At 37.9% G+C, this 17,272-nt stretch overlaps 1 protein-coding gene and 1 long non-coding RNA gene across 5 annotated transcripts in view; one reads left to right on the top strand and one right to left on the bottom strand.

Moving 5' to 3' along the window:
- The window catches only part of TENM2 (teneurin transmembrane protein 2), a 1,518,527-nt gene that overhangs the window by 676,601 nt on the left and 824,654 nt on the right, over positions 1 to 17,272 (top strand). The window lies entirely within an intron of this gene.
- Positions 10,158 to 17,272, bottom strand: part of LOC116184123 (uncharacterized) — a 35,005-nt gene continuing 27,890 nt past the window's right edge. The window contains exon 4 of the long non-coding RNA XR_004148861.2: positions 10,158 to 16,235. This is a non-coding gene — a long non-coding RNA (uncharacterized LOC116184123). The remainder of the gene's footprint in view (positions 16,236 to 17,272) is intronic.

Below are 17,272 nucleotides of genomic sequence, written 5' to 3'. Positions count from 1 at the left end.
CCATACATAAGAGGTAGAAATGCACTTTTCTACCTTCCATATATTTGGAATATTTTTAACCCTTCCCTTGCTGGGACTCCTGTAGAAGAGCAGGCTGCTCCTTCAGTCAAACCTTTGTGTATGTAACAGCACCTGACCTTACCCATGGTGTCTACAGTATTGGGGTATTTGTGCATCTGTTTTGCTCATTCTTGTATTTACTGTGCTGCCTCCATGTTCCCCTAGATTTCACCAGTCTCTACCCTGCTTAGCAATTCACATCTGCTGAGACTCTCACTCCTGTGCATTGGGCCTGAGTGTGGCCCCTGAGCTGTGCCCATGTAATAAACCCAATATCTGCTTTAAAAAGATGACCAGAGAGGGAAGTGTGGTACAAAAATAATTTTAAAGTTTCTCTTAAACATCACTTTGCAAATTATGTGCTAGTTATGCATTTCTAGTTTACATAAAATCCAAAAGTTTAACTGCATGGAACTTGACATTTAGGCACTTGTCCAGGAGACAGTGCCCAGATAGACATTAATTGAAGCATCTATCAGAACTTAAACATCCTCAGCTAATTCATTATCTCAAAACAACCTGTGCTGCAGCCATACCAAACAGATCTACCTTGCAGCATGGCTTGAAGGTAAACAGGAAAGGAAAATTATGACCAACTTCTTTTTTCCAAATCATTATAAAATTGACTCCTCTTTTTTCCTCCCTAAGGCATTTAAATAACTATCTAGTTGGTAATTATTTGATTTCACGTAATAAATCCCTTTCCACATGTAGATTTGTATTTCCTTGCACAGCATAGGATTTCTAGGTGAATCACATTTTGAGAGCACCATGTCTTGCTTAGAATTAAAGGAAGAGTTTCATCTTGGGCCAGTTCTGAACAGTATCAAGCACAGACAGCTGATATTTAAAAATAACAACCAGGGAGATGCCCCAAAAAAATCCTGTCTTGGTTTGATAAAATCTCACTGGATTCATTTGTGTTGGCCTTTTCCTGAGGCAATAAAGAGAGAGGGTATTTTCAGACAGGGTCTTATTAACACAAACATTCCCTGGATGCTGGAGGGAGTTGACTGTCCCCTTCCTGACTGGCCTTGGGAAGGATGAGAGATTATTTTAGCACTGGCATCATTCTGAAGGAATGCAACATATTTTACTTTGTTAACCTTTCTCATTCCATTGGAGCATTTGGTTGGAGTCAAGAGATTTAAGGTGATGGTTTTTACTTCTGTGATTTGCCAGCCCTTATAACTGGTGTGGTGCCAGGTTCACTCTGAGCTGTCACTGGGCAAGTGTGTTCCAGCTACATCCACCTGTTTGTGCTCTGGCTGCCAGGAGAGTGATTGCTTGTCAATTTGGCATCTTTGCCAGCACTAAATCCTATTTTTTTTTTTTCTTGTTTTTAATTTTCCCTTTTTTTTTCTCTTTTTCGGGGGAGGAAGATAATTAGCGCTGGTAGCTTCACAATTGTATTTTTTGGATTTTCAACAGTATCACGACAGGCATACTTTATACAATAGCTTGTTGAATTATCTTTTTCTGTGTGTTTTAGTGAACACATTAATATTCCAGGTGGTACTAGTAACTGCAAATCAGCAGATCACAGCTGAAGGCACTCTGTCTTTTGTTAACTGGCTAAAGATGTTAAAGATAATCAATTCCTGCCTTCAGTTTGTCCTACTCTATGCTATTGTTTAGCTCACACAATAACACTTGATCATGTGTAGAGGTTTTGTTTTCCCCAAATAATAGTGTTAACAGAAAGAAATAAAATCAGTAGCCAATCAAGACAAGTTTACCTGTCACCTTTGTCATTAGTGAATTCATATGCAGTGAATTTGCGTGATTGTGTGAACCTGAGACAGAATAAACTCAATGAAATAAAAAAACTTCATCTAAGACATACCAGCCTCCCACTGCCTCTCCTTTAGCACTGTGATTTGATGTGTGCCTTGGTAGTAGTTTTGTTTGGATTTTCTCTTCTACAAAACTTGATGGCCCTGTCAAGCTAGCTTTCAGATTGTTGTGGATTATGTCTGTGCCCAGTTTCTGGGGAGTTTTGCTTGTCACAAGTACACTTAGCACTAGCAAGCAAAGGAATTGCACTTTCTGCAGGCTGTAGGTCTTGCTAACAGGCAGAGTGTGAATTTCCCTGGCACAGTACACCTCTGTGCTCTTTCATCACTGGTGAAGGCAGGCAGCAGACAGGGCAGGGGCCTTTTCTTCTGCCTTCATATTGTTAGTGCTGGGAGAGGGAAAAAGAGATGGCACCAAAATGAGGCAATCATCTTAAAGTGAATTTTCAGTGTGCGCGGGTTCTTCAAATGGACAGTTTAACATACAGTTCAGTAGGTGAGTTACATGAAATGGACAGTTAATTTCTTATTCTAATTACAATTCTGGAGAGATTTTCCTTTCTGCAGACTCTCCCAAGCTTCCACTGTTGTCCCTTTCCAAGCAAGAAAGAGGGCTCAGTAAGGAGCATTGGGACTAAGCAATGGATATGTCCCCATTCTCAGGGGACACATTTCCCCAGTGAACAGCAAAATGTGTGAGCTACTTGCCAAGCTATAAACTTAAGCAAGCTTTGTAAGTTGAGACTCTTCTGATTCAAAACAATTTCTAATTCAGTCTTTAGTGTTTTGGTAACTGGTACTCTCTAGGTTTGAGGCAAAGTAAAGAATTCCAATAAATTTTAATCTTTCAATATTTTTTTTTTCATGTAGTAGATAAAACTCTACTAAGTTGCACATTTTTCATAATTGAGGAAAACAGAGGGCAGAATTTAGGGCTGTAGTGTTATACCTAAGAAGGGGGTGAATCAATATTTTATGGCAACAGGAACAGGCTGCACCTCTTAGCACCCAATTCTAAATAATTACTTTCCAGGAAACTTCAGGATTTTACTCTCAAATTCCCTATGAGAAAGGAGGACTTCTGGGAGTTCTAGAAGTTGTTCCTTTCGATACCTGACATTTTTTTAACAGTGAAAAAATACATCATTCGAGTCCTTTCCAACAACACATTGGCCGATTTCAGGGAATTAGTTCTCTCGGCCTGCCCTGGAGCTGGCTGGGTAATTTGTATTGGGCCAAAGAAAGAATTAGGGAAAGGAATTCCATGGGATGTTTTTTTCACTAAGCTCTCTGTACGTTCATGATCCCTTTCTGCTGCCCTTACATCTGCTTGTCCCTCACTGCAGTTGCCAGTGCTGGTGGGTCTGTGCCCTGGGCAGGCTGCCTGGGGGCTCAGCTCAAACCCTGAGCACACCAGCCTCCTCATCCCTCAAAAAACCAGCTGCAAGGCAGGCTTGGAGAAGGGAAATCACTGGTGCAATGCATCCATGGACCCTGTGGTGCTACACCCAGCCCTGCAGTGCTCTGAAGAACACCCAGAGTGAAATGTGGCACTGGCAGCTGAAGCCAGAAGCCCCAGTCAGTCTCCCAAGGTGTGTTTGGCTTGTCTGCTTTCAAGTGTAGGCAAGGATTACGTTTCCACTGCCATGATACTGTTTTCAGCTAGAATGCTTTCTGAGCACATCAAAAAAGGACAGGCTGCCGTGATTCCAGGCCAGAATTGGTAGCTGGGATAGAGAAGGGAGGGCTAAAAACCTTATATCTACTTAGAGCAATGGCATCCACAGTCTTATCTAACTAAAATAAACATCATGTTCCATTTGTAATTATTACTACAAAGTACACCACCGGCTGAGCAAGGGGATAAGTTCCAGAAAGAAGCAGTGCCCTGCCAGTACGACCTTAGAGCAGAAGAGGGAGGTACATGAATCTGTGCACATTTGTTCTAGAGACACACAAAGTCCAGTGAGAGCTGGGGGGAAGAGCACATGCTACAGATGTGCCCAAATGAGTATCAGGATGCATTAACTTAATGCACTATTAATTTATTATATTTTGAAATAATAGTATAAAATAAACATAATTTCATCTTGCACATGAACTCTGAATTATGTTGCGTGGGTCATTCCAAAGGACAGAAGTGATCTTAGTCTAAACTACCACCACTAAACATTATAAATAAGCCTAATGTCTTGTATAATTACCACACTGTTATTTCTGTTCTGAAATCAGATTTGCCCTTCAGCTTTTCCACTGCCAATTATCAAAATAAAATATGAAGTTGAATAATGCAATAGTGGAATATTGCAAATAAAATAATAGGAAGAATCCAGTCCATGTGGGGTCATTGTACATATAGTGAGCAGTGCAGCATGATCTTGCAGCATAAGCACTGTTATATTGCTTGCTCAAATATTTGGAATTCATGGTGACAACACTTGAAATTAGGAAGGTTAATGACTAAACTGTGTGAACCTGAGAGAGAATAAACTAAAACTGAATAATTCTGATTAGCAGCAGAGAAGACATTTGCAAACAAGTGAGTTTCAGTCCTTGCTGTACAGTAAAATCTCTGAAAAATATTTTAAATCATCACAGAATATTTTTTTTCTGAAAAAGTGTCTTGACTGATCATAACAAGAAGCTCTGTCATGATTTTTCACCTTATGGAGCCTTTGGAAGTGGATCCAGATGGATGGGCATGAAAGAAACCTGGTATAACAACATTTGAGCAAAAATGAAATGTGATTTTGAGTGAACACTGGAAATGTGATTCAAGTCAGATTTGGCTACCATCTTTGAAAGCTGAATGGCCTGCTGCTTTATTTACTTACTCTTGGACACAAAAATGGGAAGTCAAAGTCTGATCCATTAACCTCATGCAAACCACATCCTGGCAGCTGTTCCTTATGAGCAGGGCATGTGAAAATCGAGACAAATTCTCAGGCTGGACTGAACAGGCCTTTGTAGATGTGAAATACAGTAATGCTTTCCTGAGGGAAGTTTACCACTGTCTGGAGGACAGGGATCTTTATCCATTGTTAGAGATTGTAGCATAAATGTATTGCTTTTCCATCTGGATGCATTGACCTGCTGCAGTTTTTAATTTATTCTTATGTACAAAGCCTAGTAGCAATTGTGAGCACAACCAGCGAAAGGAGGAAAAAAGAAAAATCTCTGGAGTTGTCAGCCTTTGAAACATAAAGGAATTAAATTTAAAGGAGTGCAGTCTCATTATTGCATCTAAATTTTCTAAATGCCTCTATCTATCCCTTTCTGAGCCAGGATTCTTCTGTGTCACATGCCTAGTGATATTCAGAATTTGTAGCAATATTTTCTGCTTCAGCCCGTGCATTTGTTGTGAGTTTGCTGTTTCTCTCAGGAGGTCCTGCCTGGCTGTTGTGCAGTGTCAGAGCACAGCACCACGCTGCTCTGCTGGAAGCCAGCCAGCACTCACAGGTACCCTGCCTGCAGACCTGTGTATTTGAATTGTTCCTGTTCACTACTGTCAATTTAGTTCAGATACCTTCTGTAAAATAATACCTAGAAGCTGATTAGAAACTTCAGAGGGTATTTCCAAGACCAGTTCCCTATCTCCATACTTGTGTCTGTAATACATGGAAATAAAGACAGAGGAGAACTGCAGCACAGCTGCACTGTGTAATGATGGAGTTTGCAGGGTACAGTGCTGATGAAGTTGGAATTGGCATCTATCATTTTGGAAAACAACTGAGGGAGGATTTGTTTTTTGGAAATTTCTTGTAAAGAAATGAAACTCTCTTTTGAGCCAGTATGTTTTATATCTTCTCAATTTTCTTATGTGGAATCACTGTCACAGATCTCAAGACCTTTATGTTAATTTATCCTTAGGCATATTAAAAATTCATTCATCCACATGATTTAGTTATTTAAAAAAAAAAAAAAAGGCAAGTGAAGACAAATTCCTGGCTGTAGATATAGAGTATTTAAATTGATTGTAGCCTATTAAAGCTCATTGGTTCATCAAGGGTGAAGAAAGTATTAACAACTGAACTAGTGCTTGTTTTCCTAGTCCTGATTTATGTTCATAACCATGAATACAGATGAATGGAATGAGGAGCAACACGCTTTTCAAACGATTTTAAATCATTTTCAAGTTGTGGTTTCAAGCTTAAATTTACAAAAAAAGTCATTGGAACAACAGTGGTTTGGCTAATACTACAGCAAATATTCTTTTTTTTTTTTTTATTAACTCATCAATTTGGAGAAAACTTATTAAAAACTTACTTTTAAAAGGTAATTTCAAAAATTTACTTTAGAGAATTGTGGTTTCATGTAGTTATCTTTAATGCAGGGATGTCTCCCTGCATCTGTGCTGAGGCTGTCACCCAATGGCTGTCCCTCCTTTGCCAGCTTCTCTTTTTTTCTTATTGACAATTCATATATTTCCAACCTACTGTTATCTGCAGGGAACTTGGATAGAAGTTGTCTTTGTCTTCATCAGTGTTAGTTTAAAATGACAGCAAGTTTTGCCCTGACTGCTCCAACTTGTGCCACCTTGACCCCACTCACTGCTCCACATCCAGAAAGTGTTTAGAAGTGTAAAGCAGATTTTTTTTCAAAGGAAACAAATTCAGAAAATTCTTTCTATGGGGGCACAAAATGCATCCCAGGCCATAAAAGAAATGTCCAAACAAACAACTGGCCCCTTGGGTACTTCTCAGATGTTTATTTAGGGATGGTGGCAGAGTACAAGGCTGAACGCATCCCAGAATAAGACATGGGAAGTACATACAGTGCACATGCAGGAGCCTCAGCTACTAGCTGATGCAACAATTGATTGCACCAAATGACTTGTTAATATAGATTAAAGCCTTAGTTGCTCACAATGGTGGATATTTAAAAATCCATCATTCCAAATCACATTGATGGCTAAGGACCATTTGCCTTGAAGACCTGGTTTAAGGTTGTCAGCACTCAATTACAGCACTGAAGAAGGTAGAGTCTGGCTGCTGTAATGGCTTTTCATTGTTCTGTTGTAGAACAAGTCATGGCTTCCTCAAACAAAAGATTTTTCTGCTCTTCTTGATTCCATAATTGCAATGCTTCTAAACTGAAAGCAGACTTTTATTATCACTTTTATTATTTATACTATTTTACAATATAGAGGCTTTTGTTCATCCTTGGTCAATCTATTGTGCAAATACACCAGAGGATGGTAGTTTTCCTCCCCGAGAGATTAAAGAGTCTGTTCCCATTTTCTGAACCCTTGTTCCATCCTTGTATCCTTGTGACAAGCAGACAGAGTACATTATTTGGATTTTCACTAGAGTAAGGCTGGAGATGATCTGGTCAGCAATGAAGCTTTGCCAGCATCTACAGTTCATTAGCATAAGTTCTAGAAAATAGTACAGCTCAAATCTGAGTCTGAGAAAATTAATATGTATGAATCCAAGTACTATTTTCACAAAGAAATACAAATTTTGAATATGTATGTTTGAGAGAAAGATTTTACTTATTCCAGAAATCTGGATAAGACTTTATTCCCAGCAGGACATATGATCATTGAAAGAAAATGGAAAAGGATGGAAGCACCAGCTGTTTGTGAATGAATCAGGTTTGGCCTGGTTAACATCTGAGATGAATCAAATCTGGTTTTGTTAGAATGATAAAGAGTGATGAATTGAGGAAGGTTTAGAAACCCTCTAAGGATTTCTCTGAAGACAGTGTCTGGCTAGTAAAAGTACTTATGCTGTTGAATAAGTATGGAATCATTATTGGGCTATTTATTTGTTCTCCTTCAAGTTAAAGAGTCTTTATCAGTTTCCTGCTGGCATCACCCCAGCCAAATCAAATACTCTGAGCCTCCCTGTTTCAGACAGGAGGTCAGCAGTCTGTGTGTGAGTGTGAGACCATGTGCAATGCCTACATGTAATGCAGGCTGTGTTTACCCAAGTAAATTGTCTGCTGGTTTGCTCTACTTAGTTTGCAAGAGGAATTTGAATATCTTAAGTATGTATTATATAAACTCAAAAAATATTTTATGTAGGAGAAGGTTGCTTCACTGACATTAGAGCTTCTGGGTGAATTGTGTGCAAGCTGATTTGGTTCAATTTTCAAAGTAAATGTTTATGGCTTGTTTTAAAATGGAGGGAAAGGTCTAGCTTATAACTACAGTGCCTCTCCAAAATGCTTGGTTTAGCACTGGATATACAGCATGATGACTGTCAAGAAAAATAGGTGGAATATTCTGTGTTTTTACTGTCACCTGCAGAAGGTTCAAGTGAAGAAGGAAGATCCTGTAATATGACTTCAAGTTTACAAATAGATGAAAAAATGCTGTTTTACAAGCTGAAATTTTGTCAACTGTGAAATGAATGGTTTAGGGTACACTTAGCACAGATTTTTAATTTACATGGGTGCATATTAGCATGCACAGGTAAATATCTATGTGTAGATTTAGAATACCATAGGAATATGATATATGATATGATATATATGATGTACCTTGTAGTACCACTGACACTTAGCATGTGCTGTTTTCAGCAGAAGTATTTCTAGTGTTCCAAACATTTGGAAGAATTCTGGCAGTGGGGAAATGCTGTCACTCCCAGTGATTTTTATGTCATACATTCAGAAAAGAATAACCCAGAAGCTGAAAAGTAAAAGCTTGCAGCTAGCAAAACCCAACCTAATATGAAACTTCTAAAGAGCCTTTCTGAGGGCATCGACTCCACATTATAGCTCTGCCTCAAAGTAAAATTGCACTTGGGTTGACTTTCTGCAAATCAAAGATGCCTTCTATTTAATTTCATTCAAAAGTTTAGCTATGCTTCATCGTTACCACATTAGACAGCAAACACAAATCCAATAAAATGTAAACCTTGCTTTCATTAAATTGAAAGCAACTTGCTTGTTCAAAGTCTTTGAGATTGACTCTTTTAGAAAATAGTTTATTCTCAAAGGTAAGCAACCTTGGTCAGCCTGGAGCGCTATTTTATCCCATGGGAGTGATTGATTTGTTTTTGCTTAGTCCACTGTCATGCAAATCATGAATTTAGTTGATTCTGAGTTTATTTACTTAGATGGACTAAAGACAAAAGGTTGCTGGTAGCAGTTGTCTGTTTTCAAGGAAGAAGCCCCATCACTGTAGCACCTAATATCTAAATGTTATTTTTCTTATGTTTACTGATGCTTTTAAATAGCAGTAATTGATAGACTGTGTTCTTCCAAGTGTGTACTCTCTCTGAAAACTGCCATTGCCATTTGAGAGATAAGATGGTGCAGATGATTTAGGTTACAACATCTAACACCGGTATGTTTAGGTAAATTTAGATTATTGCAAAATATAAGGGCAAGGTTGAGCATGACATTAAGTCTAATACGGGCCTGGAAGAGCTGCTTGATCATTACCAGAATTCTTTACAGTGACACACCACTGTGATTTTATGAAATGAAGGAAGCTGTTAGAAAAATGGGGCTTTGCATCTGTCTGTGCAGCTCTAAGTCCTCTAGACCTGAGGCACTCCAAAGTCTGTTGACTTTGATACAATAAAACATCCAAGGGATGCTTTCACATGGTCACAGGGTAGAGTGCACAGTCCCTCCTCAGTCCCATGGAATTTTCTTTTCAAAGTCTGGTCACAATGGTAGAATTGGTATTGTCCCAGCTGGTACAGTGTGATGTATTTTAAAGTCTATTTTACTGGCAACCATGAGAGTTTTGATTCCATGTTCCTTCAAATATTTACACACTTAGCTTCCTTTATACATGGAAAGTTCAATAGTTTTATTTGCATTTAATAGAAAAATGAAAGAACATATAATTCGCTGCTCTGTTGGCCTGGGGGAGCCTTGTGAGCCACTAGGGAATTTACAGGATGTTATTGAAAAAGGCAAGCTATTTGCATCTCTAACCTCTCTCCTTCCCTCCCCTCTCTCTCAGAGCCTGTACCTGTGCTGGAAACTTCTTGTTTCCATAAAATGGAAAGATTGATTGATCCAGCCAAGAATTGCCTATCTATTACAGGCTGCATGTGCACAAACCATACCAGAACTCATCAAGAGTAAATTCTTGGTGGTATTTCCTATGCTTGTGTTTGGAGGAACAGGGAATAAGGAAAAGCTGAATATATATTTTTATATATATATATATATATATATATGCAACAAAACAAAATGGGTAAAATGTTTTAGTCAAATGGCCTCTCTCTGATATTTTTTAGAATTACATTGTGAAGATGGCCAAACTGTGCTTTGGCTTCTGAAGGAAGATGGTTTTGCCTTCAGGCTTTTCAGCTCTGCCCACCAAAGGGGGCACTTCTTCTGGGGGTCAGACATAATAGAAAAAAATAGGAACTAAAATCTTTTATTGTCAGGTTAATAATGCCTTCTGACTGTAACATAAAAAACAAGCTTTTTGTTCTACCAGTCATTCATAATAGTCTTTTATTAGGTTTACTAGAAGAGTTCTATCATTTTTTTTCTGAAAAATGGGCAGCCACTCTGACATAAATCAAAATCTTTTTGCTACTATTTTCCAAATGGATTATTTAAAATGCTCTGATATAATTTCAGAAATCATTTCAGAAAATATGAATCATGTTATTTACAATGATAAGCACAAGAAAATAAAAGGGTAATATCAACTGGTGGGGGTTGTATTACCAATTTTTGAGTTATTAATGGAAAATAGGCTTACTGATTAGTGTTATGTAAGAAATGCTTATTAAAGTGATTTCCATGAACAAATACATAGTTCTGTTATTGCTGTATGGAAAATGCACATGGTAATTATTGAATTGAAAGTGGTTTTGATTTTTGTTTGGTTTTCTTCCTAGTGAAAGCCCTGAAAGAATATAATTTTTAGGTTGGCTGAAGTGTTTTGACTGGTATGAACTGGCTTGAGCTGTCTCAAACAATAATAAATGACATTGCTAGAAGGCAACCATAGTAAATTGTTTGGTGCACTGCTATGCAGGTTACTGTTCCTTCCCCCCCTCCCCCCCCCCCGCCATGATCTAGATACTAATGACAGTAAGGGAGTAAATGAAACAATTTCTCCAGAGTATGTTTAATTATGTTGGATTTTATGTCCAGGAAAATTAAGATATAATAGTATGTCAGCAGAACTGAACCTGATACCACAAAGACAGTTTTGTTAGTATTGATCTCAGACTTATTTTCAGTGGATTGGGGTGAAGGGAGAAATTGAATGAGTAAATCCAGATTAGCACTGCTTAGCACTTTGTATTTATTAGAGTGGTAAACCACTGGAGTTGTAATTACTGGTCTGCATTACAAATTGCATCATTTTTACTCCTTGGGACTCACACGTTTCAGTAAGAAGTCTGGGAAATTATTTTTTAATGTGCTTGTTAGCACAGCTGTCTGAATGCTTGGCTTGCATGAACAGTGACATCAGAGACTGTGCTCTTATCCTGGAGTGTTGGGCAGTGCATTTCCAAGAGGTAAATTCCCTGCTCTGGAGGACTCAGTGGGTGTCTTTGAGAACACAAATGTACTTCACTTATATCTTTCTCCCCTGCTTCCTGAATTTTGAGAAAGTTCCAAATATATTCTTAGCCAGCCATGTACTTCCAGGCAACCAGAAGTCAGTGGGATTCACTGTCCTTCATGCACTGATAACTTCTATTTTGAAAACATTTATGTAAACTGGTAGTGATGCATTTGAGAACCCAAAATCCAGCATGCTGCATCAAAAAACAGGGTGATAACTGGCAGCTTTAGAAACTTCTAAATTTAGATATCTGAAAATTGTGACATAATACTTTCTTTTCCACCTCTGACAACCCAGTATTAAAGTGCTTACACTTGCAGCCCCATCTACCAGGCAGTTCTCACCTCCAGCGGGCCTCCTGCAAACAGAGTTTTGAACAACACTGCTTTTTGTTTCTTTTTTCTTAAAACAAATTACTTATTGGCTATTCTTAAGAGAAGCACTGCCTAGTTTCTTCATACATTTCTGTATGTTCTCATCTTCTTATTCTCGATGCTTCTGCTGTAGTAGATGGATTTTTTCACAGAGGACTTTTTTCACAGAGGATTTGTTCATAGCAAAAGAAAAGTGTCCTTCACTTCAGTCTAGGACAGGGTCATATGATTATATTCTGTGGCTCTGAAGAACAGAAGATGTTCACTAAAAGAGCACTCTAGTGATGAAGTACAGAAACTGTGACTTTAGCACAACACTTAGTTGTATTTCTTTAGCTATTATTTAGAGACAAGAATAGCATAGTCGTGCCTGCAGACATGCACACCTCACCAGCAGTCATGGGTTTGATTCCTTTCATTTGAAGCTGAAACCTTGCTCTCTTTTCACCTTATAATGTAGGATGCCTGTTAGTTTCCTGCAGTGTAAGAGCAGTTGACTTCCTTATGTTGGGCTTGTAAGATCTTTGGAACCATATTTTACAATGTGTGTAGGAATGACAATAAAGTGGGTTTTTTTCCTTATAAATGAACACAGCTCAAATAGGGAGAGGAGGGAATAGTGTGTTTCTGTGTACTGTTCCCTTAATTAGAGCTCCAACCACAAGTGGGAGTCAGCAGGGTTCATTCCATTAGTTTTCCCAAGTTTTTTTTCCTACAATTAGATGGGTGAAGAATTATTTCTTAAGGAAAAATGAAATCCAAGATGCTCAAAACTAAGGGGTAGGTTCTGACAACAGTCAGACAAGCTACTCCATCCAGATCTGGTTTTAAGCCTTGCCTCCTTCAGAATTCAGGACATTTCAAAATATCTATAGAAACTTTCAAACGGTCTGTGTCATGTCAGCTGCTTCTTGACCAGGACGAAGTGACTGCATTTTTTCTAAATCAAGAAGCAAACCAAAAATTCTTCATGTTTTGTTTTTCTGAGGTGTGGGGAAGTTCAGCTGTTTCCTATTATGCCAGAACTCACAGAACCACGGATTCCCCCAGGCTGGAAAGTCCTCATGGGGCCTCTGGTCCCATGTTCTGCTCAAAGCAAAGCCAGTGCTGAATTCAGACCAAGTTGCCTGGGACTCTGTCAAGTTGACAATACTTCAGGGACAGGATTCCACAACCTTGCCATTTAACCTGCTCCAGTGCTTCCTTGCCCTCACAGTGAGCCCTTTGCTGTGTTCTGGATGTTCTGATTCATGTTCTAGCTGTTGTCTCATGGTGCAGCCTGGCTCGGGCTCCCCTGTGACCTCCATGGGGGCTGGCAGATGGCTCTTCAGTGTTCCCAAAGCCTTTTCCAAATCTCTTTTCCTGGCTAAACCAGCCCTCTTCCCTCAGCTTCTCAGTCTAGGTCATGTATTCCTACTCTCTCAAAAAAGTTGAGAGATTATTTTTAGCCTTATTATTACTTTAGTTAGTTTCCAAATTGCAAAAAAACTCCCATCAGCTCTTTTTTCCAGAAGGCTCATAATCAGTGTAGTTCAGAAAGAAACTACACAAAATAAAAATGATCTTTTCCTTGTAAGTCACTTGAAATCTGCCAGCTGGGTCACCCTGCCAGAGTGTGATATGAGATATTAAAATAGCAGAAGTGGAGCAGAAATCTCAGGCAGTGGTACAGCTGCCTCTTCTCTGCCCTGGAAGTGCACTGCCAGCCATCCAGGCCTGATGGAGTTTTAAAAACTGTTTTCCTTTTGCCATTCAGCTAAGAGAATGGGAAAAAAAAATAAAGAAAACAGAGTTCTGGGGTGGGCAACAGAAGAAAGGTATGAATGAGCAGAGCCAGGTGTATGCACTGCTCATTGTGGCCTCTGCTCTGCCTGGTGCTCACCCTCCTCAGTGCCCAGCTCTTTCTTACTGCATAGAATCAAGACTTCATTTTTGTCTATCTAGGCTAGGAAAGAGATAAGTACAGGACAGAAAAAAATATCTAAGAATATTGAAATTTAAAAAAAAACCCAAAACAAACTCCTGGGGGAAAAATATTTTTAAGACTTTAGGTGTTTATTTCTATGAAAGAGCATTCTCTCCTCTCAAAATGTTACTTTATAACAAAATAGCTGAATAATGGTAGAATCAAAAATTGAAAAAAAGAACCTTCAATATTTTTTAAGGTATTAGAGAATTCTTTAGCATTTTTCCATCTTTCTACAATGAAATGATCTCACCATATGTCTTTATTTTGATGTAGCCAGATTTTTCAGTGAAAATTTGTTGTTTTCTGACAGACTTGATTCAGGAGAACAATTAAAATACAAGTCTATTATTTTCATTGTATTTCATACAGAATTTCTAATGGTTCCATAATATATTGCAAAATTATTACCATGTAATCTCTGTAGGAATCAGGCAAGCAATATTCCTCCAGGTACAGCAGTTTATAGGCAGGTTGTCAAATGCTGAAAAATAACAAGTTGACAACAGTTTGAAAAAGAATACCAAGCTAATGGAGCAGTGGCAAAAAACTTGAGTTGTTAAAAGCATGATATATGAGAGAAGGAAAGAATGGGCAGAACAGTGTAACATGAAAAATGAATGGGCATTTCATTATAGAGGACTTCCCTCTTGTTTTCAAACACGTTGCTGCTTGCAGAGCCCTGTGTGAATACTGAAAGTGGTTTGCTGGCAGCAGCCAGCCGTGTCAGATGCTTATACCTTCTCTTAGCAAGAAATTTGTATTGATGTGTCTTCTCTAAATTTTCAAATTGCAGAGCCACGGTAAATAAAATGTCATTTCCTGAATAAATTAGGATTTTTTGCTATCATCTGAATTACTAATGTCATCCTATTGTAATATAACTTTTCTGCCTCTCCTGAGGCAACCTTTTCAATTTTGCTTACACCTGTGGCTTAATATAGGACAGAAGGTCTTCCAAAGACCAATCCTCCCAGTGGAACACTTTTGATTTTCAAGAAAAGGCTTGAAAATTATTTTAGTGTTTCTAGGTAAACCTCCAGGTCTTCTAGTTTTTAATTTGAACAGGCTTGAACACATTTTGATGTGCAGGTATCAGCTCCCACTGGGAGCAGCTTTTGTTTTATAGCTCACACTCTTCACCTTGTAACCTCACCGAAGACAACTAAAATTGGTTTAATTTTCTTTGTTTAGCTTGTGTGACTGCTCCAGTGTTCACAAGTGGTTTGAGGCAGAGTTATCTATCGTCTTTCTTGCTAGAATAAGTTCCATATCACATAGAGACCAATGGAATATAGGAACATTATAACGAATGACTTGGTCCAATAGTTGCAAGAGAACTTTTTAATGGTTGAAGATGTATTTTTCATCCAATGTATTTCATCTCACCACAGTTAGGATGTTTATATGGAGCTTGTTCAGAAGTATTCAGAATTTCTTCTTGAGGCCATACTGATATTTTCTTGTGAACACCATTTCTTCATTGGGATTCCAAACTGTCTATTTATGTCAAAAAATATGTAAAATGCACCAATCAACTAGTGTGCAAAACAGTTTAAGCAAATGAGTAATAATGATCCTTTATTCACTTAAAGACAGTGCAGTTCTGTTTTAAACCAGGGAAAAGCTGAACAGTGACACAGGAGCACATTGGATGTGTGCTTAAGAACTGCAGTTTTTCACAGAAACGTTCATCTCAATGAGTTACAAATATACTAAATAATAACACAGAGCAATCATGCAGCAGATCAAAGCCTTACATTTCACTGAATGAATTTTAAAGTAGATATTTTTTGAGAAAAATAGTAAAAGTAAGATCCTGAGAAATTCTTTCTTACATAAAAAAATAATTGAAGCTGAGTTAAATTTTCCAAGGAGTGTGCTGCTTGCCCAAAAGGTAGTTTTGAGATTTCCATGACTATAAAAGTTAGGTTTCATATACTGTGCTACGTAAATGAAACACAAAACTCTCTGCAAAATGAATCATTTTCTAGATTAAAACTTGCAGGTTTTAATTACCAGTTCTTTTTTTCTTTTTTCTCCTTAAATTATAAATTTAACTTTCTAAAAAAGGAAAGCTTTGACAATAAAAGCATTTTTATCTGGAATTAAAGTAGCCACTTCTTACCAAGGCAAAACACTTCCATAACAATTTTGCTGAGCATAAATGTAGGGGAAATAATTTTGGTTTTATCCATGATAAAACTACAAACAAACAAACAAACACAAAAAAAACCTGAAAAAAACCCTACTTTTTACAGAACCCTGAAAAAGTCCTATTTGTCAGGGTGACCAGGAGTCTCAGCATTTTGGAGAAACTCAGTGTAATGCAGTGTAGTTGGGCAGGCAATCACTCTGAGAACAAGTTGGATTTTAAAGCTCACAGAGTTAATGCCTACAGACCAAGGTAAATCCTGTTTATCCTCTCAGGTGACGAGGTAGATCAGACAGATTGTATACAAAGATCTTTCCTGAGTCTGGCATTTAACTGGTAGGCAAAAATTGCCTTCTTGGAAAGACTCCTGGTTATTGTAGGAGTTCTGAAACAAAGCAAAATGAAGTGATTAGAAAAACACTTCAAAGTAAGATGATGATTGAAATTAAGTTCAGAGACACAAATATTCACAGTAAGATAGCTGTGTGTGTTGAATTGTTATGTAATCAAATATATTTAAATTAATGTTTTATGTTACAGCTGACTTCTGTTGGTAGAATTGTGTCAATATTACTGCTTTTTTTTCTTTTTCTTTTTTTTTTTTTTTATGGGAGTATTGACATGCCTAGGAACTCCTAAAGAAATGCTGCTGTTTTCAGTGGGTATGTAAAGGAATGAGCTTTATTAAATCATGTATTCCAAGAAATCCATGTACTGCTTTAAGCACGTGGAGAATTCTGGTAGTTTTGATGGTCAGCATTGCACCCAGGGCAAACAATGCCATTGGGCTCCTCGCACATCAGCCTTTGCTGGGAATGCTGTTCAGTGAATCCAATTGCAGATCAAGAGTGCCTGTGGCTGGTATCATTGGGAAAAGGGGCTGCACTGGATAAAATACAGATGAACATTCAGATCTCTTTGATTTGACTCCTAACTTTGTTATTTGGGCACTCTCTTCTCCTGGATTTCAATGTCCTGAGATAGGAATGCTGACATTTGTCATGTGTTCTGAGATTTAGAGCTGGAAAATGCTACCCAGGAGGAAGGGCTCATCCAAAGACTGACAGACTTAATACGTCGTTTTTGTCTTCAGTGCAGAGTTGGACATGGATAGAGTTATCAGAGAAATGAAGTCAAAGTAAAAACATTTGTACCAACATTCTCCTTAGTATAGTGTTACATTAAGGATTTTAGCTGATTTCCAAATTTACAATGTGTTTATTTATAAAAGGTTTTGAAAAAAATGAGAGGTTTATCTCCTTGCATTTGTTTTTATCCAAATCTTGAGCCAACTCAAATATAAAAGATAAAAAACCCATAAAAATATTTTACACTGAAGATTTCAGTCACATAATTTTTAAGATTTTAAAAAAACTTACTACAAAGATCAGTTTAAATTTTTAAAATAATAGCTGTGTGAGT

The sequence above is a fragment of the Lonchura striata genome, chromosome 13, assembly GCF_050655825.1.
Source record: "Lonchura striata isolate lonStrDom1 chromosome 13, ASM5065582v1, whole genome shotgun sequence".
Taxonomy (NCBI): Eukaryota; Metazoa; Chordata; class Aves; order Passeriformes; family Estrildidae; genus Lonchura; species Lonchura striata.
Note: the sequence above shows the minus strand (reverse complement) of the source record. Positions and strands in the feature narration are given on the sequence as shown.